Here is a 21,268-nt window from a genome sequence, read left to right as displayed (position 1 = left end):
CCACAACCGGTGTACCATTGGCCTTTTGAGGAAGGTATGCATCAGTTTCAAAACTTGCCTCATTCCAGAGGCTGAGAGGTCACTTGGTGGTTTTCTGACTGTTCCCCAGTACAGAACAGACAAGTACAGGATTCTCTGTGTTTATCTTGTGCATACGTGATGCTGTGGAGACTGGCATCCCATCTGACCAAAGGAGAAATTCCATCCAGCCACCCCTCCTGTGCAGCCTATTTGGCAGGGCCTGGTTGGCAAGGCTGCCTAGTGAGGAGAGCCCTCAGGCGTGGGGTGTGCTACCTCTGCCAGAGGACAGAGTGATGGGTTGGAAAGGGCCAGTCGAATACTGCTGAGACTTACCACCAGCTTATAAAAGCACATTTCCTCAAAGGGGGCTAATAGGGCTCGTTATGAAGCTGCTTAGCCCAAATAATACCTGGGCTCAAGAATAAACCCGTAAGACACAGACTCACCTCCGATCAGGGTGACTGGCCCTCCAGACCCACTGAAGAAGATCCAACTGCGGACACTCAGTGAGGCCATGCTACCCTTGACCAAAGCTTTCTTGCAGGGTCCAGAGGCGTAAACTCATGTAAAGCCAAGGGACGTGAGATGCTCAACGTGCCTGAGCTCTTCACATGTATATCTTATACTTACCAATATGAAGATTATTTTCTGAGTAAAGGAAATAGGAGAAAAGAAAAAGTTGCAGGTAAAATTAGAGGTCTAAGTTAGAGGAAACTGTTGCTAAGAAACATAGGTTTAAAAACGCTTTTATGCATAGTTTTTACAAACATTGGCTTTATTTGGAGTGCTAGCCTTCCTAACCCTTTTTGAGTTTCTGGTAACGATATGTATCTATTTTACAGGTTTCTGGAATGCTCTTCCATCAACTCACTCCACCTCTTCTGATCTAACCAGTCGTCAGTTTGGAAACCCTAAGTTGGATGACCTCTATTACACTTCTGATATTTATTAGGTAAACATTTTTAAGTATATTGCTGTTTGCCTTTGTGTTTATTTTCTGCCATAAGTTTTCAGTGACTACCTATGAGGTAGGCCCAGTTTCAGTCACTGGGCATGGATCAGTGAGCAAAACTGGCAAAATCATGTTTCTGACAATTTCTACTGAAGGATGTAGTAGTAGATGAATGACATTTTATATGATCAATAATTGAACGTGATTTAGTCCAATAAACTTAATTCTAGTGCTTCTCGAGTTCAAAGCCCTGAGCTTGGCATATGGTTCTGAAAGAAAAGTGAACTTTTCTGTTGGCTGCTTTTCCTTTTCTCCTTTCTTCCCCTTCAGTTGTACCAGAAATCTCCTTGACCTTTCCCCAACACACAGATAGACACATACCACTTATCTTTGTCCTATATTTAATCTAAATACGGTATTAACTATATCTCAATACTGTGATTTTCTCCCATAGTCTAAGTATTTTACTTTTGTGCTTGGGAGAGTTCTATCTACTACAAAGTAAAGGCCCTGGTAGACAGATGTTACACACACACACACACACACACACACACACACACCTTTGTTAGCTCATGACTGAAACTATATGCAATTAAGTGCTTAAAAATTTTTACTGTGACAATATCTGTATGTTTCAGTTATCTATTGCTGTGTAGCAAAAAAAACCGAAACTTAGTAGCTTAAAACAACAATGATTTGTTAGCTCAAGATTCTGTGGATCAGAAATTTGGACTGGGCTGAGCTGGCTGGTCCTTTTGCTTCATGTAACATTAGCTGAGCTCACTCATTGAGCTGCATTCAGCTGTGAGTTTGGCCAGGACTGGAATGTTCCAAGTGTCTTCAGTCTTCTCTCTAGTTGTCTGTCTCCCATAGAATGGGATTTTCACATGGCAGCTGGCTTCCAAGATGGAGACCCAGCCTTGGAAATTATACCACATCACTTCTGCTACATTTTATTTGTCCAAACAGGTCCCAGGGCCAGCCCAGATTCCAGGGGAGAGGAAACATATTCCCGTCCTGTTGGGGGAGTGCGGGGAGTGGCAGAGTCACAGCGTAATAGATTGTGCAAGATGGGAGATGGTGTTGCAGCCCTCTTTGGAAACATGAGCTACCACACTATATAGACTTATTTTATGTTAGTTGGTAATTTAATATAAATCCCAGTTCTAGGCAGTAGTAATGAATCTAGCATTAGTTTGTTTTCTCCCTGTATGTCCATCTCCTCATTAATTAATACATTATCTGGTAAAGAATGTCTCAAGTTATAATCCTGAGTTCTGTGTGTAGCAGTCAGTGTTTTTGGTTCCAAGGCATACGAAGCAATTCTAGCTAACTTAAGCAGAAAGGTTTTGTTGTGTTGTTGGCTTATCAAGTAGCTTACAGAAGGTACGAAGGTTAAATAAGTAAACTCGGAATATGGGCAGACTCTAAGGAAGGCTGGGCAGGAAGGCATAGCCACAGTGGTATCACAAGGACACTGGACAGGGCACTGCTGCTGGTGCTGTACACACTGTGCAATAGGCACTGTTTCTGCAGAGCTGTCAACACCACCATTCCTCAGCCTGCAGGGTTGATTTTTCTTCTCCTTGATGGCTCCAAGTCCTGGATAGGAATAACCAATTCTATTTGCTCCTTTATCTACCAGGAAGTGGAGAGAGGGTCCTTTCAACTTGAAAGGTTGGGGCTGAGGGTATTCTACCTCCTACCAAGACTTACATTATGGAGTACTGTCCCCAAATACAAAGAGCTATCTAGTCTTGTACATTCAGTAGTCATTGCCAAAAATAGTAAATTGTCATGATCTGGCCCCTGCTACCTCTCTGACCTCAACTTCTACTCACTCTGTTCTAGTCTCAATGCAAAACACCAAACATGTTCCTGCCTTGGGACCTTTGCATATGCTATTTTCATCTCTGAAATACTCTTCCCCAAACATCTGTGTGGCTCCCTTTCTCACCTTATTCAAGTCTCTACACACATATTGCCTTCTTATAACACTGTACTGAAGCCATTCTATTTAAAATTGTAAACCTGAGAGGGAGGCAGGGCAAGATGGCTGAATAGATGCCTCCAGCAATTACCCCCTACCCCACAAAAACATCAAATTTAACAGCTATCCACACACACCGAAAAAAGCACTTTCATAAGAACCAAAAATCAGGTGAGCAATCACAGTACCTGGTTTTAACTTCATATTCCTGAAAGAGGCACGGAAGAGGGTACAGAAGACCATCTTGAATTGCCTCCACCACCCATTCCCCATCCCCTGGCAGTGGTCACATGGTGCAGAGAGAGAATCTGTGTGCTTAGGGGAGGAAGAGCACAGTTACCGTGGGACTTTGCATTGGAACTCAGTGCTGTCTGGTCACAGCAGAAAGCAACCCAGGGCAGAAGTCAGCCAGCACCCAGGAGGGAGCATTTAGACCAGCCCTAGCCAGAGTGGACTTATTCATCCCAGTGGTTGGAACCTGAGTTCTGGCAAGCCCTGCCACTGCAGGCTAACATGCTCTGGGGTCCTGAATAAACTTGAAAGGCAGTCTAGGTCAGGGGTCCTTAATCCCTGGGCCATGGACCGGTACCAGTCCATGGCCTGTTAGGAACCCGGCCACACAGGAGGAGGTGAGCGGTGGCTGAGTAAGCATTACCGCCTGAGCTCCACCTCATGTCAGATCAGCGGCAGCATTAGATTCTCACAGCAACGTGAACACTATTGCAAACCATACAACAAGGGATCTGGGTGCATGCTTTTTATGAGAATCTAACTAATGCCTGACAATCTGAGGTGGAACAGTTTTATCCCAAAACCTTCTCCCACCTCTGGTCCACGGAAAAAATGTCTTCCATGAAACCAGTCCCTGATGCCAAAAAGACAGGGGACTACTGGTTTAGGCCATAAGGACTGTAATTCCTGGGCAAGTATTGGTGCTGTGCTAGGCTCAGAGTCAGTGGACTTGGGGTACATACAACCTAGTGAGACACAGCTTGGGGGTTTAAGGAGTGCTTGAGTCACCCTCCCCCAACCCCAGGCAGTGCAGCTCCCAGCTCCAGGAAAGACTCCTTACTTCCATTTGAGCAGAGAAGAGGGAAGAGTAAAGAGGACTTTGTCTTGCAACTTGGATACCAGCTCAGCCACAGCAGGACAGGGTAACAGGTAGAATCCTGAGGTCCCTATTCCAGGCCCCAGTTCCCAGATGACATTTCTAGACACCCCTGGGCCAGAAAGGAACCCCCTGCCTTAAAGGGAATCACCCAATCATGGCAGGATTCATCATTTGCTGACTAAAGAGCCCTTGGGCCCCAAATAATCAGCAGTGGTAGCGAGGCAGAACTTGCTGTGGGCCTTGGGCAGAACTCAGAGCCACGCTAGCTTCAGGTGTGACCCAGCACATTCCCAGCTGTGGTGGCTATGGGGAGATGCTCCTTCTGCTTGAAAAAAAGTGAAGGAAGAGTAAAGGGGACTTTGTCTTGCAGCTTGAGTACCAGCTTGGCCACAGTGGAGTAGAAGGCCAAGCCAGCTGCTGGGATCCTTGATTCAAGGCCTTGGCTACTGGAAGACATTTTTAGACCCACCCTAGGTCTGAGGATGAGACCACTACCCTGAAGGGGAAACTGAGGCCTGGCAGCATTCAACAAACTGACTGAAAAGACCTTGGGCCTTCAGTGAACATTGGTAGGAGTCATGTAGGGCTCACTGTGGGCCTGGAACAGTGATGGCCGTGGGGAAAGACTCACTTGTTGAGGAAAGGGGAAGGAAGAGTGAGAAGAACTTTATCCTGTGGCTTGGATCCACGGCACCAGGTAAATTCCTAGGGTTCCTGACTCCAGGCCCTGGCTTCCAGGCAGTATATCTGGACCTGTCCAAGGCAGAAGAAGTTACCTCCTTGATGGGAAAAACACAAGCCTGGATGGATTCACCACCTGCTGATTATAGAGCCCTTGGGCCTTGAGTGAACATAGGCAGTAGCCAGGCAGTGGACACTGAAGGCAGAACAGCACTGGGTCTCACAACCTTGGTCTCATAGCTCTGCACAGAGAGAGAGAGAGAGAGAGAGAGAGAGAGAGAGAGAGACTGTTTGTTTGGGAGAAAGTAAGGGAAGAGAACAAGAGTCTCTGCCTGGTAATCCCAGGAATTCTCCCAGATCTTATTCAAGACCACCAAGATGGTACCTCTATGAGTCTACAAGAACCATGGCATTACTGGGCATGGGCGTACCCCCTAACACATGTACAGCTGCAGTGACCAAAGACAGGTCACAACACCCAAGTCCCTTGGAAAGCCTTCCCAAGATGCAAAAGTCCAAACAAGCCTAGATTGGGAAGAATACAATAAGTTCCTAACCCTTCAATGCCCAGACACTGACAAATATCTACAAGCATTAAGACCTTTCAGGAAAATATGACTTCACCAAACAAACTAAATAAGACACTAGTGACCAGCCCCAGAGAGACCAAGATATGTGACCTTTCAGACAGAGAATTCAAAACAACTGTTTTGAGGAAGCTCAAAAAAATTCAAAATAACACCGAGAAGGAATTCAGAATCCAACCAGATAAATTTAACAAAGAGATTGAAATAATTAAAAAGAATCAAGCCGAAATTCTGGAGCTGAAAAATGCAACTGGCATATGATGAATGCATCAGAGTCTTTTAATAGCAAAATTGGTCAAGCAGAAGAAACAATTGGTGAGCTTGAAGACAAACTATTTGAAAATGCACAGTAAGAGGAGATAAAAGAATAAAGAAGAATGAAGCATGCCTACAAGATCTAGAAAATAGCCTCAAAAGAAAGAGATTGGGGCAGAAAGTTTAATCAAAGGAATAATAACAGAAAACTTCCCAAAAAAGATATCAATATTCAAGTACAAGAAGATTGTAGAGCACCAAGCAGATTTAACCCAAAGAAGACTACCTCCAGCATTTCATAGTCAAACTCCCAAAGCTTAAGGATAAAGAAGGGATCCTAAAGGCAGCAAGAGAAAAGAAACAAATAACATACTAAAGAACTCCAGTACATCTGGCAGCAGACTTCTCAGTGGAAATTTTATAGTCCCAGAGAGAAAGGCCTGACGTATTTAAAGTGTGGAAGGAAAAAAACTTTTACCCTAGAGTAGTATATCTGGTGAAAATATTCCACAAACATGAAGGAGAAATAAAGACTTTCCCAGAAAAACAAAAGCTGAGGGATTTTATCAACACTAGACAGGTGCTACAAGAAATGCTAAAGGGAATTCTTCAATCTGAAAAAAAGGACGTCAATGAACAATAAGAAATCACCAGAAGTACAAAACTCACTGGTAATAGTAAGTACACCAAAAAAAAAAAAACCCAGAATATTATAACACTCTAATTGTGGTGTGCAAACTACTCATGTCTTAAGTAGAAAGACTAAAAGATGAGCCTATCACAAATAATAACTACAGCAACATCTCAAGGCATAGATAGTATAATAAGGTATAAATGAAAACAAAAGTTAAAAAGTAGGGGATGAAGTTAAAATGTAGAGGTGTAGAGTTTTTATTAGTTTTATCTTTGTTTGTTTGTTTGTTTATGCAATCATGAGTGGCTGGGCACAGGGGCTCATGCCTGTAATCCCAGTGCTTTGAAAGGCTAAGGCAGGTGGATCACTTGGGCCCAGGAGTTTGAAACCAACCTAGGCAACATGGCAAAACCTCATCTCTACTAAAAATACAAAAATTGGCTGGGCATGGTGGCCCACACCTGTAATTCCAGCCACTCGGGAGGCTAAGGCATGAGAATTGCTTGAACCTGGGAGGTGGGGGTTGCAGTGAGCCGAGATCATGCCACTGCACTCCAGCCTAAGCAAGAGTGAGACTCTGTCTTCAAAAAAAAATAAATAAATAAGTCATAGGTTTAAAATAATGGGTTATAAGATATCATTTGCAATCCTCATTGTAACCACAAATCAAAAAACATACAACAGATACACTAAAAATAAAAAGCAAGAAATTAAAACATACCACCAGAGAAAATCATCATCACTAAAAGAAAGACAGGAAGGAAAGAAAGAAGAGAAGACCACAAAACAACCAGAAAACAAATTTTAAAAACGACCATAGTAAGTCCTTACTTACATTGAATATAAGTGGACTAAACTCTCCAATCAAAAGACATAGAGTGGCTGAATGGACTTAAAATGAAACAAAATCCATTGATCTGTTGCCTATTAAAAAAACACACCTCACCTATTAAAATAAAGGGATAGAAAAAGATATTCCATGTCAATGAAAACCAAAAAAGAACGGGACTACCTATACTTACATCAGACAAAATAGATTTCAAGACAAAAATGCTAAGAAGAGACAAAGAAGGTCACTATATAATGATAAAGGGATCAGTTCAGCAAAAGGATATCACAATTGTAAATATCTATGCACCCAGCACCAGACAACTCACATATATGAAGCAAATATTATTAGAGCTAAAAAAAAAAGACCCCAATACAATAACAGCTGGAGATTTAAATACCCCACTTGAAGCACTGGACAGATCACACAGGCAGAAAATCAACAAAGAAACATCAGATTTAGTCTGCAGTATAGACCAAATGGACCTAATAAATATTTACAGAACATTTCAGTCAATGACTACGGAATACATACGGCTTTCCTGAGCAAGCACATGGATCATTCTCGAGGACAGATCCTATGTTAGGCCACAAAACAAGTCTTAACAAAATTCGAAAAAAACCTGAAATAATATCAAGCATCTTCTCTGACCACAATGGAATAAAATTAGTAATCAACAAGAGGAATTTTGGAAACTATACAAACACATGGAAATTAAGCAATATGCTCCTGAATGATCAGTGTGTCAATGAAGAAATTAAGAAGGAAATTGAAAAATTTCTTGAAACAAATGATAATGGAAACACAACATACCAAAGTCTATGGGATACAGTGAAAGCAGTACTAAGGGGTAAGTTTATAACAATAAATGCCTACATCAAAAAAGTAGAAAAACTTCAAATAAACAACTAGAAAAGAAAGAGCAAACCAAACCCAAGATTAATAGAAGAAATAATAAAGAACAGAGCAGAAATAAAAGAATTTGAAATTTTTAAAAAATATGAAAGATGAGTGAAAGAAATGTTGGGCTTTTTAAAAGTTGAAGAAAATAGACAAATCTTTAGCCAGATATGCAAGGCATCCTTGCAAGCCAATCTTGCAAGCCATTCTCCCATCTCAGCCTATTAAGTAGCTGGTACTACAGGCACGCGACACCATGCTCGGCTTATTTTTGTATTTTTTGTAGGATGGAGTTTCGCCATGTAGCCCAAAGTGGTCTTGAACTCCTGAGCTCAAGCGATCCACCCACCTCAGTCTCCCAAAGTTTCGGGATTACAAGGGTGAGCCACCATGCCTGGCCAATAATCCAGTTTTTAAATGTGCAAAACTGCATCCTACTTTATCCGTTTAAAAAAAGTAAAAATAAATAAATGTGCAAGAAATCTGAACAGACATTTCTCAAAAGAAGACGTACAAATGGCAAACAGGTATATGAAACAGTGCTCAGATCATCAGAAAAATGTAAATCAAAACTACGATAAGATATCACCTCATTCCAGTTAAAATGGCTTTTAACCAAAAGACAGGCAACAACGAATGTTGGCAAGGATGTGGAGAAAAGGGAACCGTTGTGCACTGTTGGTGGGAATGTAAATTAACACAACCACCGTGGAGAACAGTTTGGAGATTCCTCAAAAGGCTAAAAATAGAGCTACCATATGATCCAGTAATCCCATGGCTATGTATATACCTGAAAAAAAGGAAATTAGTATATCAAAGAGATATCTGCACCCCCATGTTTATTGCAGCACTATTGACAAATATAGCCAAGATTTGGAAGCAATCCAACTGTCTGTCAACAGACAAATGGATTTTTAAAAAGGTAGTACATATACACAATGGAGTTCTATTCCACCATAAAAAGAATAAGATCAGTCATTTGCAACAATGCTGATGGAATTGAAGGACATTGTATTGAGTGAAATAATCCAGGCACAAGAAGACAAACTTCTTATGTTCTCACTTATTTGTGGGATCTAAAAATTAAAACAATAAACTCGTGGAGATAGAGGGTAGAAGGATGGTTACCACAGTCTGAGAAAGGTTGTTGGAGGGAGTGGGGATGGTTAATGAATACAAAAAATATATTAGATAGAATGAATAAGATCTAGTATTTGATAGCACAATAGGGTGATTACAGTCAACGATAATTTAGAGTACATTTTAAAATAACTAAAAGAGTATAATTTGATTGTTTATAACACAAAGAAAGGATAAATGCTTGAGGTGATGGATACCCCATTTACCCTAATGTGGTTATTATGCATCTTATGCCTGTATTAAAATATCTCATGTACCCCATAAATATATACACCCACTTTGTGCCCACATTTTCTTTCTTTCTTTTTCTTCTTATCTTTTCTTTCTTTCTCTCTCTCTCTTTCTGTCTCTCTTTCTCCCTTTCTCTCCTTCCTTCCTTCCTTCCTTTCTCTCTCTCTCTCTCTCTTTCTGAAATGCAGTCTCACTCTGTCGCCCAGGCTGGAGTGCAGTGATGTGATCTCAGCTCACTGCAACCTCCGCCTCCCCAGCTCAAGCAATTCTTGTGCCTCAGCCTCCCAAGTAGCTAGGATTACAGGCACCTGCCACCACACCTGGCTGATTTTTGTATTTTTAGTAGCGACAGGGTTTCATCATGTTGGCCAGGCTGGTGTTAAACTCCTGGCCTCAAGTGGTCCACCCGCCTCTGCCTCCAAAAGTGCTGGGATTACAGGTGTGAGCCACTGCACCCGTCCTTGTGCCTACATTTTCTATCTCACTTACCTGCCTATTTTCCCCTTCTTAACACTTAACATTATCTAATATATCATATGTATATTTGCCATTCTCCCTCTAGAATGTAAGCTCCATGGGAACAAGGATTGTAATCTGTTTTGTTCAGCGTTATGTCCCCAGCATCTAGAATAGTGCCTGCAAAAAAGTAAGTTTTCAATGAATATGCTTTGCATAATTGAAGGTAGAGTCAGTAGAACTCAATACTTTTGAAGTCCCATTGTCAACCCGTTTCTATGCAGTTGACAATGATTTTTCTTGGAATTTAATTCTCCTACCAATATATCTGCCTAGAATATGTTTTTCTCATTTAAAATTACTATACAAGACAAAATGAACATTCTTGATAGGTTTAAAAAATTGTTTTATTTATTGCTCCCTTTCTTTCAACCAGTCTTAAACATCTGCCCAGAAGGAAATTGGATAAGTCAGACAAGAATCGTTTATTACAAAGCCATGCCTTATGCTTTGTTCCCTTCTCAGCATTTCTAAATTGACATCTGCTGATTTACTGCACTACTTTTCAAGGTATTGCTGCAAGCTTAATAATTTTCAAGGTCGTCCCTTTCATCCTTCATTCAGTAAGACATTAAGTTGGCCTTTTTCCAGTTTTCAAGAATATATTAGTCCTCAGAAGCTGCTGCAAGCAAGGCTAATTCATGATGTATCCCAGAAGATAAAACATCAGGCATTTAGATTTAAATACTTTGGTAAGGATTCAAATAGTCATCAGTGAGCCAAAACTGAGAGTCAAATGTGATTATTCACACCTGTAATCCCAGCATTTTGGCAGGCCGAGGCAGGAGAATCACTTGAGGCCAAGAGTTTGAGACCACCCTGGGCAATATAGCAAGACCCTGTCTCTTAAAAAAGATAAAAGAAAAATTAGCCAATGGCACACTCCTGCAGTCCCAGCTACTAGAGAGGCTGAGGCCAGAGAATCACTTGAACCCAGGGGTTCGAGGCTGTGGTAAGCTATGATCACGCCACTGCACTACAGCCTGGGTGACAGAGTGAGACCCTGTCTCTAAAAAGAGAAAAATGAGAAAAAAATTTGCTGAGTGTCTCCTGAGTACACAGCCTGTGCTAGTTGTTCCCTCTCTGTGGTTTTCTGCCTTATTAGTATGCATGACATCAACTGAGGAGTTAATCTAATCAAGCTCTGCCATTTGCACAGCAGGCAGAATGGCAAGGATCCAACTGGCTATAGCAAGCTCTTCATTTTAGTTCACTTTGCGTCCTTGGCAGGGGGCATAATTTCAGTGGTTCTGTTTCAGTTGATAGCATATTTCTCTATTTATGTAATTGATTAAGAGTATCCTTTATTCTTTCATTTACAGAATACATACTTACTGAGTCCACAATGCCTCAGAAGGCACTGTGGTTATAGCAGTGAACAAAACAAAAGTTCCAAAACTCGGGAAGTTTACAACTGATTGTGCCACCCAGTTTTTACAATTCTTGCTCTAATAGCAACAAATAAATACAAAAGAGTATTGATGGCTGACACTTTTTCCACCCCCAAAAAGCCCTGAACCAAAAATGAGCACAAGGGAGAAAACAGGGGCTGTACTAATTCTCATTCATATTCCCAGCAAGTGTCATCTAGACATACTGAGAAAGGTGAGTAGATGTCACTCTACCTGCCCTGTCACTCCAGGCCCCTGTCACACCATAACAACCCCTCATGTTTCATGCCTTCCCTCAAATGATGACACCCTGTTGTTCTGAGTCATAAACTGTTGGTAATGGGAAATCCACAGTAAGTACTCCAGGTTGTCATTATTATAGCATTTGGGACATGTATTAGTCCATTTAGCATTGCTATAAAGAAATACCTGAGACTGAGTAATTTATAAAGAAAAGAGGTTTAATTGGCTCACAGTTCCACAGGCTGTGAAGGAAGCATGATGCTGGGATCTGCTTGGCATCTGGAAAGGCCTTGGGAAACATACAATGGTGGCAGAAGATGAAGGGGAAGCAGGCACGTCTTACATGTCAGGAGAAGTAGGAGCAAGGCTGGGGGCAGGTGCTACACACTTTTAAATAACCAGATCTTTTGAGGACTCATTCACTCACTATCATGAGAACAGCACCAAGGGGATGGTGCTGAACCATTCATAAGAAATCCACCTCCATGATCCAATAACTTCCCACCAGGCCCCACCTCCAACATTGGGGATTACAATTCAACATGAGATTTGTGTGGGGACACAGAGCCAAATCATATCAGGGCTGCATCAGCTCACAAAATTCAGACTCTTAAATGCAAAACAAAGTGTTTGCAAACCATTTTCTTTTATCCTTTCTAGCCTGTCAGTTAGTGCAGCCCACCAGGTTTCCAGAGCTTTGGAGCTTGCATTGCTTTCCACCTATTATTTGCCCCCGAGAGGCCCTGCCTACAAGCTTCAGAAGTTCATTCTCTTTCCCAAAGTGGAGGAAGTAATGCCAAAAACTTCCAGCATATTTGGATGGAGTTATCATTAGTGAGCATTGAGCACACAGAATGTGAAGCAAGTTATTTTCTAGCATAGGTAGTGCTGTGGTCTGAATGTTCGTGTCCTTCCCAAATCCACATGTTGAAACGTAATCCTCAATGTGCTAGTATTAAGAGGTGGGGCTTTTGGGAGGTGATAAGGTCATGAGGACTCTGCCTCCTCAAATGGGATTAGTGCCCTTATAAAAGAGGACCAAGGGAGACTGTTTACCCCTTCTGTCCTCTTGAGGACACAACAAGAAGGCACCATCTATGAGAAATGGGTCCTCAACAGACACCAAATCTGCTAGCAAGTTGATCCTGGACTTCCCAGCCTCTAGAACTGTGAGCAATAAATTTCTCTAGTTTGTAAATTACCCAGTCTAAGGGATTTTGCTATGGCATTCTGAACAGACTGAAACAGGTAGGAAGCAAAAATTAAAGCAATTTCCGAGAACCTGCATAAACAGGGATAACAATTAGGATGGATGGTGCAGAGCCATTTTGTTAGCTATCCAGTTCAGTACAACAGACATTCTCTGGAAACATCCTTTGTTTTGCCTTTCACACTCTCCTGCTTTCTTCTCGCCTCTCTGGCTGCTTCTATTCAGTCTGTCTTACAGGTTACTTCTCCCTATCTGACCTCTACTTGTTAGAGAACTCCATGGCTCAGTGTTGGGTCACCTTCTCATCTCCATCTAGCTATATTTTCTCCCGAGGTCATCTCCCTACATCCTGGTCTTTAATTTACACTATATATAGTATATTATATATTATATATAGTATAAATAATATAGTATAATTAGCATATATATAGTTTACACTATATATAGTAATATATATGATACATTACTATATATATCACATCATATATAAATGTATCATCTCTCTCTCTCTCTCCACTTGGACGTTTCAAAGGCACCACAGACTCAACATATCCGAACTGAACACATGTTCTTTCTCTCTCAATACCTGGGGTCTTCCTTTGCTCCTGAAGTCATTGAACGGTGCTTCCCATTCTCTCAGTTATGCAAGCTGAAAACCCAGGACTTACTGTAACGTTTCCATCTTTCTTATTGCCGACATCCAATCCATCACAAAGTTTGGATCAGTTGGCCTCCTAAATATCTCTCAAATCTGTCCTCTTCACATCCACTGCTGTCACTTCCAGCCACACAGAGATCATAAATCCTCTAGATTTGACTCGCCTATCCACATTCATTTTGGTCTCCTTCAGAACAGCCGAAGTGATCATTCACAATGCAGAGTTCTCCCATGGCTTTTCCACTGGCCTTAGGATAAATGTGGCCCCTGCCTGCCTACATCAGCCCCCACTGGACGCATATCCTCCTCCCTCTCTGCATCCAGCTCCCCAGCCTGCCTTCAAGATCTCACATCTGCATGTCCCCCCACCACAGGGCCTTCCTCCTTCAACCTGGAAATTCTTACCATATCTTCTTCTTGGCATTTACTCTGCTTCATGCTTCAGGTCTCAACTGTCTTTTCCACAATACGTGCCACAAAAAGATTTGTTAAATGATGTTCAGGTTTGAGGTGGGGGACCCAGAAGTAAGACTTCTCTTTTCCCTGACTGAGTTTAGAACCAACTGAGAGTTAAGATATGCCGGAAGGAATCAGATGGAGATCAAAATGTCAGTTTTACAATCAACACAGTTTTTGAAAAATGAGGCTTAGATGTGCAGAAACATGGGTATCCCCAGTAAAAACCCAAATCAGGCAGCCTCATTGACTCAGTCTCCACTGTGCTGGAAATTCTACACACAGTAGAATTCTGGCCCACTGGACGGGCCCCCATGGAAGTCACCCCAAGAGGAAGAACAGAAAGTGTTTCCAAGGGAGGAGAAGACAGTGGGGCCAGGCTATGCCTCTACCACCACCAGCCTCAAGATCCTTTCCCATATTCACTAGCTGAGTGGCCCACTCCATCTCTATCCATAGGGAGGAATAAGAGGCACCAACAGAGGCTGAGTTTATTGGGAAAATCCTTTGTCATAGAAACCAAAGGAGTGGATAAGAAACAACCTACCCTCTGGGTGGGCGCGGTGGCTCACACCTGTAATCCCAGCACTGTGGGAGGCCGAGGCGGGTGGATCATGAGGTCAGGAGATCGAGACCATCCTGGCTAACACGGTGAAACCCCATCTCTACTGAAAATACAAAAAATTAGCCAGGCGTAGTGGCGGGCGCCTGTAGTCCCAGCTACTTGGGAGGCTGAGGCAGGAGAATGGTGTGAACCCAGGAGGCGGAGCTTGCGGAGAGCCAAGATTGTGCCACTGCACTCTAGCCTGGGCAACAGAGCGAGACTCCATCTAAAAAAAAAAATTAATGAATTAATTAATTAAGTTTAAACAGATGGGGCTGGGCCTGGTGGCTTATGCCTGTAATCCCAGCACTTTGGGAGGCCAAGATGGGAGGATCACTTGAGACCAGCCTGGGCAATGTATCGAGATCCCTGTCTCTACAAAAAAAAAAAAAATTAAAAATTAGCCAGGCATGGTGGTGCACACCCATAGATCTAGCTACTTGGGAGGCTGAGGCAGGAGGTTGCTTGAGCCCAGGAGTTCGAGGCTGCAGTGAGCTATGATTGCACCGCTGCACTTCAGCCTGGGTAGCAGAGCAAGACCCTGCCTCTAAAAAAAATTTTTTTTCATAGCCTTTTGGTTTTTGAAATTTTAATTTTATAAACTACAAAAAAAAAATAACAAAACCTACATTTCTACCACCCAGAATTAACAACCACTACCATTTTGTTTTACTGTGTTTCCTACATTCCTCAAAAAAAAAAAAAAAAAAAAAAAAAAAGGCAGTCTTACAGTGCATGATAGAAATTACAATATTATTGAAGGACTTACAATTAAAAAATAAGTCCTCTATTTCCTCTATTCCCAAGCCCCTAGCCTTCTCTCCCAGAGGCAACCTCTGTCACATATTTGTTTTATTTCCTTACAAAGATATTCTATTAAAAGTAAGCATGTCTGTAACTGTATTGCTCCATTTTGCTTTTTGAAAATGGAACCTCATGATATACAACATTCTGTATCTTGCTTTTTTCATTTAACATATCTGGGAGTCTGTTGAAACAGGAGAGTTTTGAGTCTAGCATGAGAAAATCTTTTTAATTGTCATGATGCTAAGATTCTGGAATGACTCACTAAAACCAATAACAGTTTCAGCTCTTTCAAGCTCCTTCTGGCACCAAATGCACAGGTGAGATTCCTAAGAAGCAGAGTGTAAAGTGGAGATTGTTGTGCATGAATTTTATGAGGAAATGTTCTTGGGATCAATACCTGTGCAAGAGACTGGAAGAAAGCCAGGCAGAACTGGGCAGAGAGAAAGTTTGAGCTGCAAAGCAGACTCAAGAAAGACCTCAGCTGGCACCTTGGGGAGCTGAAGCTGGTCTGGCCCTTCAGGTTTCTGGAGTAAGAAAGCAACCCAGGCCTTAGACCTGCACATCAGTCATCGGATGCAGATGGCCCTAATGGGGTGGTGGGATGTGAGCTTGAGCTCAGAGTCTCTTCAGCCAAGACAATTTCCAAAGAAGCTAAGGGCAGTGTGCCGGTGATACTCCAAAAACTACGAGAGAATGAGCTCTTCATTCCTGAATAGGGATCTGGATAGAGTTTTGTAGTATCCACTACAAAACAAAGTCCTTGTTTTTAGTATACAGTATAGTGTTTAGAAGTGAAATTTCATGATATATACTGTAATGTTCAAATGATTCAAGAAGAAAATATATTTATGGGAGTGTGAAAAAAGTGATAAAACAAATGTATAAAATGTTAACAATTAGTGAATCTAAGTCAAGGATACATGGGTGTTTGTAGCACTGTTTTTGTGGTATTTCCATGGCACTGGTAGCATAACAAGAAATTATATCTGGTACCCAAATGTCAGATCTAGATACTATGACTCATTAAAGGCAGATAGTATAACTGTCTAAGGTTAGGCTTTGTAACTATCTAATGCTGGAGTTTCTGGCCAACATGATTAGAGATACAAAAAATTTGGTCAGCCTCCATTCAGGTCTTCTCCCAATCTATAGGGACTTCATTCTGGTAGGAAGAATTTTCCACCAAGTCAACATGTCTTCAGTAATGATAGTGGGGAAATTTGAGGAATCATGTTTTCTATATACTTTTTTTTTTTTTTTTTTTTTGAGGCGAAGTGTCTCTCTCGTCCCTCAGGCTGGAGTGCAATGGCCCCATCTTGGCTCACTGCAACCTCCGCCTCTCAGGTTCAAGTCATTCTCTTGCCTCAGCCTCCCGAGTAGTTGGGATTACAGGCGGCTGCCACCACAGCTGGCTAATTTTTGTATTTTTAGTAGAGACAGGGTTTCACCATGTTGGCCAGGCTGGTCTCGAACTCCTGATCTCAGGTGATCCGCCCATCTCGGCCTCCCAAAGTGCTGGGATTACAGGTGTGAGCCGCTGCACCTGGCCTCTATACACCTTTTTTTTTTTTAAAGTCCAAAACTTGCAAATAAAACAGAAAGTACTATATGGCCTTTCAATATCATAATAGATCATTATCTAACACACCTGCCTAAGACTCTAGATTCTCTAGAAGATATAATCTTGTTTGATTTACCATTTACTGATGATTAGAGCCTGGACTCTGTAAAGTTCAATATTACCTTGTAAAAAACTGATAATGATTTTTGTCCCGTTAATAAGATAACCTCAAAGGTTATGACTTTATTGCCCTGTAGGACATTTACCAGTTTTGTATCTCATTCTGCCATCTTCCTCCAGGGGCTTTTTTTTTTTTTCCACCAATCCTATAGATCAGCTTTCTAGATTCTCTTTGAATCAACTGAACCATTCTGCTGCTTTACTCATTAATGAGTTAAATACATTTTTAACCTATGTCCACTATATATTTATATGAAAGTCGTGATTTGACTTTTCCCCAGGCTACTATCTCTTAGGAGCCTTTGTAAAAATGTGTTTCTTTTGCTTATCACCATAAATTCTAACTCTTAACTCCTGTTAGAATTTACACATCAAAATGCTTTTTTACTCCAAGTTTTCAATTCTGTCATCCACAGGACTACTCCAGTGGAGTTTTCTGTGGCTGGTCACGACAGCACTCTCCTTGAGATATATGTATACATATATAGAGATACATATATTGTATTTCTCTCCCCCAAATACTTTAAGGAATTTATAATTTCACTAGGTCTGCAAAAAATCCAGTGAGCCAGTAAAGCCAGCTGTGTAACTATTAAATGAAAAGAAAATATCTAAAAATGCCACAAAGCAAATAGCAGCATTAGGGTGAGTTATGTAATAGATAAAGGGTTGCTGTGCAGCTGTGCGCTCTGGTCTGGTCCATCAGTCATCCACTCTGACTAGGCTGGGCTTCGTTCCAATTGCCCAGTGCCCCTGTCGTGCCAGTTGTTTAATATTTTTCATATCATCCTGAATCAATACGGCTGTAATAAGGTTATTGTTATTCTTGTCATCTAAAATTACTACATGTTAGAGTTCAGAAGTGTTATTTCTTTTGAAAAAACAAGAATGAACTTAGACAAAGTACCTAAAATAGTCAAATTCATAGCAACAGAAAATAGAATAGTGATTCTACTTTCCACTGGAACTGGGGTTGGGAGAATGAGGACTTTACTAGAATAGAGTTTACTAGAATAAAGTTTCAGTTTGGGAAGATGAAAGACTCTGGAGATGGAGAGTGGTGATGGTGGTACAATAATGTGAATGTACTTAATGCCACTGAAATGTACATTTAAAAATGGTTAAAATGCTTATTGGCTGGGCATGGTGGCTCATGCCTGTAATCCCAGCACTTTGGGAGGCCGAGGCAGGTGGTTTGTTTAAACTCAGGAGTTCGAGACCAGCGTGGGCAACATGGCAAAATCCTCCCTCTTTAGAAAGTACAAAAGTCAGCCAAGCGTGGTGGCATGGGCCTGTAGTTTCAGCTACTTGGGAGGCTAAGGTAGGAGAATCGCTTGAGCTCAGGGAGGTTGAGGCTGCAGTGAGCTGTAATTGTGCTTCTATACTCCATCCTGGGCAACAGAGCAAGACCCTGCCTCAAAAAATAAAACAAAGAAGGTTAAAATAATTTTAAAAGACTGACCACATATTAATAATTATTCAAGTTGAATAATACAGTATTTTTCAGCTTTTGTAAATGTTTAAAATTTCAATTCTAAAAAGCTAAAACAAAAAGAAAGTTAAAATGGTAAATTTTATGTTGTGTACATTTTATCACAAAAAAACCACATAAAAGACACTTAAAAAAAAAAAAGGAGACCACAGTAGAAAATTTAGTTCATATAGATGATAAAAGGATAGAAGAAAATGATCTGTATTCAGAAAAGCAATAGAAATAAATGGCTAGGAACAGGCACAGTGGTTTCCACCTGCAATCTCAGATACTCAGGAGGCCAAGGTTAGGGGATTGCTTGAGCTTGTGCCCGAAGGTTCAAGACCAGCCTGGACAAAATCACAAGACCCCATCTCTGAAGAACAACAACGAATGGTTAGAACTATTAATTTCTTTGAAGAGATTAAAGAAATAGATTGCATACTGGGGAACTGTTTGGTATATTAATACCATATTTGAAAATGTTAACTTTTCACAGAGAGGAAATATTTAATCTCCAAGAGAACAAAATGAAATTTAAAAATTTAGGCTGATTACTGGAAACACTCCCTGTCTGGAAGATAAATATTAAATTATGAAAGGGCCTCCTCAGGGAAATTGTGAAAGTCATCATCCAAAATATTAAAAATTAAATCAGATAAAACATTAGCTGGACCTAATGTAGGAAATGATCCTGTTCTGGTTTGGGGGAGACAGACTGGAAGACTTATTGAGACTTTTCTATTATTCATTTTAAAGATTCTGCCAAGAAGTGAAACCCTTATGGCATAAGCTCTGAAATTATAATTCAGAGTTCCTAAAGAAACAAGTGTGTTATTAGAGATTGGAGGTAAAAGTTTATACTCTTATTTTGAGCATATTAAACAAGAGACCCAGAAATGCCCAGATCCTGCACTGCCAAGCATCCTTCCTACTCAATTGGCTCTGGCCACATGAAAAGAAAACTCAAAATGCAAAACAATGTTCTACTTCATTAATAGCTGAGCAAGCGCTTGATACTCCCACAAAGAGGGAAGTGGTCCCTACCTGGATTGGAGAATGTAGTTTCTGCTGAAAGTGCAGGCAAGATCTCATTTCTTTTGCCCAAATAAAAGGGTCCTGAGACCCTGGAAGCCACATGGCGTGGAAGGGAGGAAGGTGTTGAGCCTGCCCCAGGTATAGGATACTTACCACAAGACAACAGACTGTCTATAGGCACACACTTTAGGGTACTATAGGCACACACTATAGGCACACACTTTAGGTTGCCAATTAGCAGCACTATCCCAACTAATAATCTGGGCTCTAAGCAATAAAATTAGTGACTCCCCCATCGGTGTAGTCAACGAATGGACAGAGACTTAAAGTTATGGGGAAAGAGAGGAAGTGCCTTCTTTACCATTTTCTCACACACTAAAAATAAATTTATGAGGAGCGATTAAATCTCAGAAATGCACTGTTATTGAGTATGTTTTCATATGTTCACCTTCTTCAAAAGTGAAAGGGCAATGGAAGCCTGCAATTAAAAGCCTTTATAGGCTTCAAGGATGGATATCAAGGAATATTGTGACTTGAAAATACAAAGCCCTATTATAAAAGGAGACTTTCCTATAGTTAGAATATTAAGATGAATGTTTTGGTAGGAAGGAATAGACTTTAAAAGCTAAACTCAGACAAAATTAAGGGAGAGTAGTCTGTGGTATTACATGGAGAATGCCATTGTCCCAAAGATGAAATGAAAAAAGTAAACTTTATGAAAGGAAGAAGACTAGAAGGAATGTAAAATAAAAATATGTCAAAAGTAGATGGCACAAAGATGATTGAAAATCTGAGAATTTATCAGATAATGCTTGATCAAGTCATAAATGAAAGGGTACTAGCCATTCATTCATTCAATCATTCAACACACATTTATCAGGTATCTAATTTTGTGCCACACACTGGTAAGTCTTCAGGATAAAACGAGCCACTGGGCACAGTGGCTCACATCTGTAATCCCAACACTTTGGGAGGCTGACTGGGGTGGATTGCTTGAGCCCAAGAGTTTGAGACAAGCCTGGGCAGCATAGGAGACCCCATCTCTACAAAAAATTTAAAAATTAGCTGGGTATGGTGGCACAGGCCTGTGGTCCCAGATACTTTGGAGGCTGAGGTAGGAGGATTTCTTGGGCTTAGGAAGTTGAGGCTGCAGTGAGTTGTGATCACACCATTGCACTCTAGCCTGGGCAATGGAGTGAGACCCTGCCTCAAAACAAAAACAAACAAACAAATAAAAAACAAGAGTAGGGTGGTGAGTGGGACAGACACTGTTTCTTCAGTGTAACAATGGGATTTTGTGATGGACGGAACTCCTAGAAGGAGATCCTTGAATAAGAGAAGGGTGTTCAGATACAGCCTCAAAGACTCTACCTAATCAAGATCATGATGATAAAGGTAACCCAGCAAAGGAGTCTGAGAAGAAGCAAAGTAGAAACAGGAAAATATGGTGACACAGAAAGCAAGAGAAATGTTACAAAGAGGAAGTGGTTACCAGTATCAAAAACTGCCAAGAAATCAATAAAGATGGGGTTTTAAAATGTCCTTTGAATTCAGTGACATGGAGATAATTCAAACCACAACATGAGTCATTTCAGTGGAGTAAGGAAGTGTAAACAATGAAGAAATGAGTTCAATCATAAGACAGTGGAGCAAGATGGTAGAATAAATGTCTCCACTTATCCTCCCTGCCCCCTTCAACCCCACAAGGACACCAATTGAACAACTATTTATACAAGAAAACACCTTTATAAAGACTAAAATTCAGAAAGGAAAACTGGACCAAACTCAGCTGATGCCCACCT

The sequence above is a fragment of the Macaca mulatta genome, chromosome 7 (genome assembly GCF_049350105.2).
Source record: "Macaca mulatta isolate MMU2019108-1 chromosome 7, T2T-MMU8v2.0, whole genome shotgun sequence".
In the NCBI taxonomy this organism is placed as follows: domain Eukaryota; kingdom Metazoa; phylum Chordata; class Mammalia; order Primates; family Cercopithecidae; genus Macaca; species Macaca mulatta.
Note: the sequence above shows the minus strand (reverse complement) of the source record.